We start from the raw sequence: 9,529 nt of genomic DNA on the forward strand, positions 1-9,529 counted from the left end.
GACTTACAGAGAGCAAGCTGGCGGTTGCCAGAAGGGAGGGGAGTGGAGGGTTAGGTGATATAAGTGAAGGGGATTAGGGATGGCAAACTTTTAGTTATAAGTCACGGGGATATAATACGCAGGGTAAGGAATATAGTTAATAATACTATGATAATTTTGTATGGTGACAGATGGTTACTAAACTTATCACAGTGATCATTTCATAATGTATTTAAATGTGGAATCACTATGTTGTACACCTGAAACTAACCTAATAATGTATGTCAACTATATGTCAATTAATTAATTAATTAATTTTTTTACAGAAGATCATTTTTATCTGCCGAAGTTTCCTTGAGAGAAGGCAGAGAATAGCATTCTCTAAACAAGATCTGGTACTGACCCAAACACCACAAAGTTTCCGTCTCATTGAATGATGATGATCGTAAAGATTAAAAGTTTGAAACATCAAATAGTACAGAGATCCTGGAACGTTAAACACAGTACTCCTATCTGCAATATTAACAAATTGGGGCAAGATTTGAAATAGCATGTTTACCTTCTTAGTTCTTATCTAAAAATGTTGAAAAATGTAACTTGGAGGGTTTCTTTCACCTGAGAAAATTTATTGAAATCAATTTTATGGAAATAAGAAAAATAGTGATACTCATCACAATTTGTTTCTGCCTTACAGGAGAAAGAGAAAGAGACTATATAATACCTCAACAATACTATGTCCTGTATATAACAAATTAACCCTTTTCCTTGACTGGCTATGTTTCTGGGTGCAAATGGAATTGAAATAAGGTGTACAGAAAGATGAGAATTTTCCTTACGTTGTTTTCTAAAGGTCTGAAAAACCAAAATAAAAAATCTGGAGCTAATCATAAGACCATTGGGAGTAGTGGGAAAAATCTGTTGCTTTCACATCTTATAAACAGAAGCTGTGTGTTCTGAGAAAAGTCAGAAACTGTGGTGGATTGGCATTGTATTTCTCTTGCATTTGTATTAAATAGATCATCTTCCCAAAGAAAGATGAGGTCTATGGGTGCAGCATCCAGGGATAGCAATAAAATATACTTGAGTTCAGAGATTATACAGAGAAATGTACTCAATAAAGTGGGGGTGAGGGAATGAGAAGAAGAAGGAGAGAAAGCAAGAGGTCTAAGTCCAAAACTAAATGAACTTCTGAATTTCCCAGGCCAATAGGTATGACTTGTATATGTCTTTTGATCACTTTCTTTCTCTAAACTATGAATTGATGGATTTTTCTTCTCTAATGTTAGGACACCTGGTTGTTTCATTCATATGAGGTCTGCTGGTTTTATAGGGGACCAGGCGAGCTGGACCCCTCATCACAGCCTATATGTGATGGGTTTTTCCAATACAGTCAACACAATGGCACATGGGAGACTGTTTTGTGCAGATATTACTCTTAAAGAAGACTTTTTCCAAGAAATAAATTATATACCTCCAGTGAAGTGACAAGATGTAGGCTCTTCCAGCTCTACTTGTGGATTCAGCAGTCTCCCACTTATTGATATGAATATTTATATCCATGCCAGTCGTGCTGTGGTTGTTTAGTAGTATTTGCAGTGAATAGGTTGGTTGGGATGCTGAGGACATCACCTACTGTTTTTAAAGCTCAGCATTCTTAAAGCTATTTAAAGAAGCCCTTCATCACTACCACTTTTGACCAATGTTAAAAGCAATTCAATAGAAGTATTCTCCTTTCATAGCCCCCCAAGTAATTGTTGCTGACCTAGAGGCATTCTGGATGGAGATGTATGTTGGCCATTTTTTTCTCTTATGTAGTTCCCTTTCATCTGAAAGTTTTGTAAAATTATAACTGTCTTTCTTTAGTTGAATGTATGCACAGTTCTTTTAGTTTGTTAGAAAATGCCTCTACTACTCACCTAAAGTCAAAGAGATTTTGTTTTAGTCCTCATTCTAGGAATGAGGTTTGGAAGTGGCACACCCAGTACATAACTTTTCGGGTGTTAGTGGACAGTAACATGGACCTGGGGGATGTTAGATGGAGGGCAGAAATGCATATCTGTACCTCTCTAGCCATGTACCAGGTAACTAATATTTCTCATGTGGCCACTCTGCATCAGGCACTCTGCTTAGCATAATATTCAGTCCAGAGTCAGGCCAAAGAGAGGCTCCAACTGAAGCCTTAACCACAGTGGTCTAATCGGCATCAGAGCAAATGAGCCTGTTTTCCTCCAAGTGACCTGCATTGAAATCATTGGTGCTACTCCCTTTTCTCTACCTGCTATCCTATAACACAGAGTCTCCAGTTTCTGCAGTGATTTTTGCAGACCACGACTTGTATTTCATAACTTTTATTCTGTAGCCATGATGTATATAAAAAGCAAAAGGTGCCAGTAAATTCATTTATTAATGTTTGATGACAAACAGGCTTTATTGGAAAAAAAAATGAATACGAAGCAATTGACCTTTGGACCATGTGGTTAGGAGTGCACGTGTATAAGCTGGAGAGGTCTGGCTAATGTTAAATCTCAGAAATTAAAGTTTTAGGCCTTTTAAACTTTCATTGTTTGGATGATACAGCTTAAACCAGGCTAATGAGTACACTCTCTATTCTTCAAGGATTTAGAACTTCTCTGGCTAATATTAACATTGACATCTGCAAAGTGATGTTGAAATGGACACCCAAATAATAAGGAATGGAATATCTCTACCATGGGCCAGGGCCTTGACTGCTTGAAAGTTTTGGGGGATTCCTGAATGTTCCTGTAGTTTTAGGGTGCCTCCCTTTTATTCCAAGTAAGTCAGCCAAAAGACTTCTCTCCACAACTATGTTTCTCTAATTACAGTTAAAGAATTAACTACAAACTCAAGAGTTGAAATATTTCTCCAGTACAGTGCTGAGTTCCACGACTCTATTTGTCAGGCTGATATATCATAGATAGAAAGATATAGATGTATACCATATATATATATATATATATATATATATATATATATATCAACTGAAATATATATGGTATGTATATAAAGTATTTATATATATAACCAGATAGCTGTATCTCTGTTTAAAAATATATACCTTTTAATATATATTCATTTTTTTCAGAAATTTTGTCTCTTCTGTTTAAAAGCAGTATCTAAAGGTTAGAGATTATGGCCATAATTTAATATCCATAATTTATAATCTTTAGCTGGTAGTTCAACCATTTTTTGTTTGAGATTCCATTGAGGTCTTCACTGAAAATGAAGCCCCTCTAATCTTCACCCATTGTCCTTTACACATGAGTAAATATGTTAAACTGCTCATGATAAAATAATTCTGAAGATAAATGTAAAATGACTTTTACAAAGACACGAAACAGTACATTACATTCTACTCTGGGTAGTGCTTGCCAACACTCCAGAGGTCAGAGATTTGATAGAATACCAATTTAAAGGATCGGAAGAAATGATTCCTTGAGTGAAGAATTTTAGTTCCCCAGGATGGGAGTCTCAGTCTGGAGGAAAGGCGAAACATATAATTTTTTCTTACCTTTGAAATTCTTAAGCTAATAAATTAGAGCAAGTGGTTAGTCTAAGACATGGAGAAAATTGGATACAGCATGAAAAATTAACAATAGTGTTAATGAGAAAATGGTCGACTTATAAGTTCTGTGCTTGAATTTAGTATGCTGGGGGATTAGGTCTTCATAAAGTTGTTTATTAAAAAAAGGAGTATTTGATCTTTTTTTAATGTTTCCAGATCCTGCCAAGGTCAAAGAAGACAATCTTTGCTTTGTCACATTATGTTCTATTGTAAGGGTTGATGGTTTAATGAAACTGTTATAGAAGAGCCAGCAGCCAGTGTACATCAGACTTGTGAGTGTCACTGGGAGAGCATCTTTCACAAACAATTAGCTCTTTATAAGACATATGATAGTCCTCACATTTATCACATATGTCCCATGCCTCCTGAATAAAAACACCATTTACAACCCACCAAAATTAATCTGGGCCCCACTGAGGAGAAGGAAGTCAACGCTTTAGTTCTTTGTGGGCAAGTTAACTCTTTCAAGTGTGATACCATTTTATGCTCTTTAGCTGATGGACTTTTACCCATTTATACTTCCAAAGAGTTCTTTCTGATATTAAAGAAAGTTTAAAAATCTCTCTTGTCTGGGTGATGTTTGATTGCAAGGAACCAAAACTCACTCAAATTCACTCAAAAAAAGTGTTTATTATAGGATACTGACATAATAAATAGCAAGAAACAAGCCTAAGGAGGGAATGAACCAAGAATCTCCAGGCACCTCAGTAGCGCTTGTTCATGGATCTTCTATCTGATGCTTAGTAAAAAATCATCTGATCAGCTTCTTCCTAGTCAATGTGTCTCCTCCAGGTCATGTGTCTCTCCTGATCAGTAGCCAAGGTTATGCAGGACCTAGAGCTACCTGCTTTGAAGAATGAGTGGAATAGTTTGAGTTTAGGTCAGAGCAGTGTATTCCTGAAGACAAGTACTTATTATTCTTGTTCAAGGCCCCAAACAATTTCACCCCTACCACCTTTACTAGTAACTCATCAGCCTGACCATGGAGATTGCTTGAAAGTACATAAGTGAACTGAGGCAGATCTATCTCTGCTACTGAAGGGGGGAAAAAGCTGCAATAATTCATAGCCCTTGATGTACTGATAGGAATCAGTAGTATCATGTTTACCTACAAATTGGAGAAATGAATTGGCCAACCAAGATAAGCTATGAGCATCTCTTGCAAGATGTTAGGCCCTGCCCACATTAAAAACTCATAATAGACTGATTTAGTTACATGGTTAAGCAACCTCACAAAGTGTGTGGTTGAAGAGATGAATCTGAGATGGTAATGGTGGCGAGTAGCTCACATTTTTGGTATCATGTTTGGAACATGGGATTTGAAGTCAGGTCTGGTTCAGGACAGGATTCCACCACTCACTTCCTGTGAGATTTTGATCAAATGACTTAATCTCTTTGATCCTCAGTTCCTTCATCATTAAAAAGAGAGTGATACTCTCACCACTCTTGTTCAACATAGTTTTGGAAGTTTTAGCCACAGAAATCAGAGAAGAAAAGGAAATAAAAGGAATCCAAATTGGAAAAGAAGAAGTAAAGCTGTCACTGTTTGCAGATGACATGATACTATACATAGAGAATCCTAAAGATGCTACCGAAAAACTACTAGAGCTAATCAATGAATTTGGTAAAGTAGCAGGATACAAAATTAATGCACAGAAATCTCTGGCATTCCTGTACACTAATGATGAAAAATCTGAAAATGAAATCAAGAAAACACTCCCATTTACCATTGCAACAAAAAGAATAAAATATCTAGGAATAAACCTACCTAAGGAGACAAAAGACCTGTATGCAGAAAATTATAAGACACTGATGAAAGAAATTAAAGATGATATAAATAGATGGAGAGATATACCATGCTCCTGGATTGGAAGAATCAATATTGTGAAAATGACTCTACTACCCAAAGCAATCTACAGATTCAATGCAATCCCTATCAAACTACCACTGGCATTTTTCACAGAAGTAGAACAAAAAATTTCAAAATTTGTTTGGAAAAACAAAAGACCCCGAATAGCCAAAGCAATCTTGAGAACGAAAAACGGAGCTGGAGGAATCAGGCTGCCTGACTTCAGACTATACTACAAAGCTACAGTAATTAAGACAGTGTGGTACTGGCATAAAAACAGAAAGATAGATCAGTGGATCAGGATAGAAAGCCCAGAGATAAACCCACGCACATATGGCCAACTTATCTTTGATAAAGGAGGCAGGAATGTACAGTGGAGAAAGGACAGCCTCTTCAATAAGTGGTGCTGGGAAAACTGGACAGGGACATGTAAAAGTATGAGATTAGATCATTCCCTAACACCATACACAAAAATAAGCTCAAAATGGATTAAAGACCTAAATGTAAGGCCAGAAACTATCAAACTCTTAGAGGAAAACATAGGTAGAACACTCTATGACATAAATCACAGCAAGATCCTTTTGGACCCACCTCCTAGAGAAATGGAACTAAAAACAAAGATAAACAAATGGGACCTAATGAAACTTCAAAGCTTTTGCACAGCAAAGGAAACCATAAACAAGACCAAAAGACAACCCTCAGAATGGGAGAAAATATTTGCAAATGAAGCAACTGACAAAGGATTAATCTCCAAAATTTATAAACAGCTCATGCAGCTCAATAGCAAAAAAACAAACTACCCAATCCAAAAATGGGCAGAAGACTTAAATAGGCATTTCTCCAAAGAAGATATACAGACTGCCAACAAACACATGAAAGAATGCTCAACATCATTAATCATTAGAGAAATGCAAATCAAAACTACAATGAGATATCATCTCACACCAGTCAGAATGGCCATCATCAAGAAATCTAGAAACAATAAATGCTGGAAAGGGTGTGGAGAAAAGGGAACACTCTTGCACTGCTGGTGGGAATGTGAATTGGTACAGCCACTATGGAGAACAGTATGGAGGTTCCTTAAAAAACTAAAAATAGAACTACCATATGACCCAGCAATACCACTACTAGGCATATACCCTGAGAAAACCATAATTCAAAAAGAGACATGTACCAAAATGTTCATTGCAGCTCTATTCACAATAGCCCGGAGCTGGAAACAACCTAAGTGTCCATCATCGGATGAATGGATAAAGAAGATGTGGCACATATATACAATGGAATATTACTCAGCCATAAAAAGAAACGAAACTGAGCTATTTGTAATGAGGTGGATAGACCTAGAGTCTGTCATACAGAGTGAAGTAAGTCAGAAAGAGAAAGACAAATACCGTATGCTAACACATATATATGGAATTAAAAAAAAAAAAATGTCATGAAGAACCTAGGGGTAAAACGGGAATAAAGACACAGACCTACTTGAGAATGGACTTGAGGATATGGGGAAGGGGAAGGGTAAGCTGTGACAAAGGGAAAGAGAGGCATGGACATATATACACTACCAAACGTAAGGTAGATAGATAGTGGGAAGCAGCCGCAGAGCACAGGGAGATCAGCTCGGTGCTTTGTGACCGCCTGGAGGGGTGGGATGGGGAGCTTGGGAGGGAGGGAGATGCATGAGGGAGGGGATGTGGGAACAGATGTATATGTATGACTGATTCACTTTGTTATAAAGCAGAAACTAATAAAAAAAAAAAAATCAAAAAAAAAAAAAAAGAGAGAGTGATAACAATACTGATCTCACAGGATTGTTGAGAGCAGTGAGAAGAAGGATGCAAAGAACTTAGCATGGTACCTGGTACGTGTGTGCTACCATTATCAAATCATTTAAGTAGACCTTTCATACATGTTAACTCTTGTTTTATGACTTATCTCCCTTGTAGTTTTTTATACTCTCTAAATATAATTTTAAAAGTAAACAAAGAATCTTCAACTAATGATTGAGATGGAGATAATTCTATTCTGGACCCTCAAATCAAAATGTTAACAAAGAGTGGAAGCAGATCAGATGTTAAGAAGGTATGACTCTGAGCTTGAGAGTAAACCTGGGATTTCCTTCAATAAAGGTGGTTTCCACCTCTGTCTCCTTGTGTTGTTGAGATGAAATATGGAATTAGAAAGCACATATTCCAGGCCAGCTCTGGGAAGCAAACCACCAGCTGCTTACAAGACTTAAATTTATAGCACCTATAAAATATATCCTTATGTACCTGCATAAGGAATAAGCAGTCTAGAAGATAAGGAGTTTAATAAAAATTGCGGATACACACAGCCAGCCGCTAAAGGTTGGAATGGGAGTATTTTCAGCAGTGGATGTGCATTGCCATTGAATGCTTAAATCAGTGCAGGTGGGGCATTCAAAAAGCTTCTGCGGTGGGGCTTCCCTGGTGGCGCAGTGGTTGAGAGTCCGCCTGCCGATGCAGGGGACACCGGTTCGTGCCCCAGTCCGGGAAGATCCCACATGCCGCAGAGCGGCTGGGCCCGTGAGCCATGGCCGCTGAGCCTGCGCGTCTGGAGCCTGTGCTCCGCAACGGGAGAGGCCACAGCAGTGAGAGGCCCACGTACAGCAAAAAAAAAAAAAAGCTTCTGTGGGGTCAGGTTGCTCCAGGTACTTTGCAAGTTTATGTTGTCCGTGAGTGAATGATTTTGTACAGGGGAGTCAGAGGACAGAGTACTCTCTTAACCCCCAAGGATTCTCATCTGTTGTGACTAGCAAAAACCCAAAGTAGGAAGGATGGGTCACAGATCTGAAATCCAGAGCCTTGCTTGAATGCCTTGATCCTTAGAAGTAAGTGACTCAGTATGATAAATACGAACTCCTCAAGCCCGTTAGGGAATGGAAATTTAAGAACCGTTTAGGTCAAAGATCAGGAAATTTATGACGATTATCTGCGGTTACAGTGTAGAGTGTTTGAGAATGGTTTAAGCCAAAGAATCCAGTGCCTGTAAATCTTCAGAGTGATATTAATACCTCTGAGCATGTGTGTACAACGTTTCTGAAAAGATTAATTGCAAAGGCCAGTTCCCAGGAAAGACAAGCAGGTAATTGGCGTTTAATTAATGAGAATAAGTTATATTTAATTAAAGACTTATAATCCTGGATTATTTATCTTCCTGTAGCCAGTGTGACAATCTAGTCTTAGATTATTAACTGGGCACTGTTTTACAAGAGACCAAACTAAACCTTCTGTTCAGACTGTATAAATAAGAATATGTTTGCATCTCAACCATGAGAACAAAATGACTTTTAGAAAACCATGGAGGGTTTTTTTTTTTTAACATAAATGATATCTTAAAAATTAAATCCGGGGCTTCCCTGGTGGCGCAGTGGTTGAGAGTCCGCCTGCCGATGCAGGGGACATGGGTTCGTGCCCCGGTCTGGGAGGATCCCACATGCCGCGGAGCGGCTGGGCCCGTGAGCCATGGCCACTGAGCCTGTGCTCCGGAGCCTGTGCTTCGCAGGGGGAGAGGCCACAACAGTGAGAGGCCCGCCTACCGCAAAAAAAAAAAAAAAAAAATTAAATCCGGCAGAGCATCCAAGGTATTCTCAGGCATATTCCATACCTACAGAATCGAGAAGAGTTCAACTATTATGTAGAAGAAGGGGCATGAGCTTGAGGGTCGGTCTGACCTGGGTTAAGCCCTAGTTCAAGTCCTAGCTCTGCCTCATATTAACTCTAGCCTTGGCCATGTTATTAAAATTCTCTGAGGTTCAGTTCTCTTACCTTCATAAATGGGAAAAAAATACCTACCTGGAATACATTGTGTTAAAAATTAAATACTTTAAATTTCCATAGTCCACTGCCTATGACATGGGCAGTGCTCAATAGAAGTTTTTTTTCTTTATTTTCTCCTTCTTTTGTAGCACAGGATGACAGAGGTTAGAAAATTATTCCAAAAAAAGTTGAAAGATTCATTCTATTTGATTTTGACAATTACTATAAAGATACGTTTATCAAGACGGCGTGGTTTCTGGAAGGGATAGGTATATACTTCAAAGGAATAGAATAGAAAGTCCAAAATAAACCCATACGAGTATGACCAGTTCATTTTTTTAA

This window comes from Hyperoodon ampullatus (genome assembly GCF_949752795.1).
Source record: "Hyperoodon ampullatus genome assembly, chromosome: 7".
Classification (NCBI taxonomy): Eukaryota; Metazoa; Chordata; class Mammalia; order Artiodactyla; family Ziphiidae; genus Hyperoodon; species Hyperoodon ampullatus.